The following is a 1,098-nucleotide window of genomic DNA, read 5'->3' as shown; positions in this document are numbered from 1 at the left end:
GGATTACAATGATCCCAAACATATCAAATAAAGTCCTATTTCAGTTCTTTCCATCTCAATGATGGTCTTTTTTGGCAAGGACCATTTTTTAAAGTCTTTATTGAATTTGTTGCAAAGCTGCTTCTGTTTTACGTTTTCGTTTTTTTGGCTACAAGGCATATGGGATCTTAGCTTCCTGACTAGGGATCGACCCTGCACCTTCTGCGCTGGAAGGAGAAGTCTTACTCATTGGACCTCCAGGGAAGCCCCGCAGTGATCATCTCACCATGAGAAGATGATACAGCCTCATGGAATTTGGTGCCTTGAAGACCACAGCCACTGTCTTCTCCTCCTGCCAGTCTCATTCGATTTTCTTTGCCTTACTCTGATGACTTAGTCATTCTCTGTATATTCACATTAGGGAAAGTGAAGTATGAATTTAGTTCCAACATGAAGATAAGGACTTGGCCAAAATCATACCTGATGGCCTTCCTCATTCACTAACCTTATTTATTCAGGAAAGGGGAGTGTTGAAGTAGATTTCTGTGAGTGTTTAATTTTGAAAAAAAAAATTATGCAAAAATGCTTTTTGCATAAAGTCCAAAAGAAAACATTTTATTCATAACAAGTATGTCTACAGAGAAGACTGATCAAAATCTAATGGTTACTGAATTGTGATAAGCTTGCCACAAAAGACTCCAAAAGTTACTAAAAATGATTAACAATACATTGAGATACAGAATCAAAGTGTTTGGCTGAATTAACTAACTCAATCCATGGCTTTCCATTTATAGCTGAGAGTCATATACAGTACACAGTTTTGATTTTCCATCTAGCCTTGAATTAGATAATACGGCCAAGGTGTAAACGATGTACCATAGATATTCAAAACTTGTCTTTTGTCATTTAGGTAATAATCCTAAAATAAGTTCACTGAAATTTCATTACAATGTCCTCTAGGCTAAAGCTACAGAATAATATTCATTACAGAAGAAAATTATGGAGATTGTGCTAATGCTAGAAATGCTTCTGGGAGAAAGCCTACATATTCAAAATATTGTAAAAAATCATAAATAATTCAAGGAAACATACTATTCAAAACTGAAAAGTAAGACATTT

The sequence above is a fragment of the Bos javanicus genome, chromosome 5 (assembly GCF_032452875.1).
Source record: "Bos javanicus breed banteng chromosome 5, ARS-OSU_banteng_1.0, whole genome shotgun sequence".
In the NCBI taxonomy this organism is placed as follows: domain Eukaryota; kingdom Metazoa; phylum Chordata; class Mammalia; order Artiodactyla; family Bovidae; genus Bos; species Bos javanicus.
The sequence above is the reverse complement of the archived record's forward strand: the minus strand, read 5'-3'. Positions refer to the sequence as shown.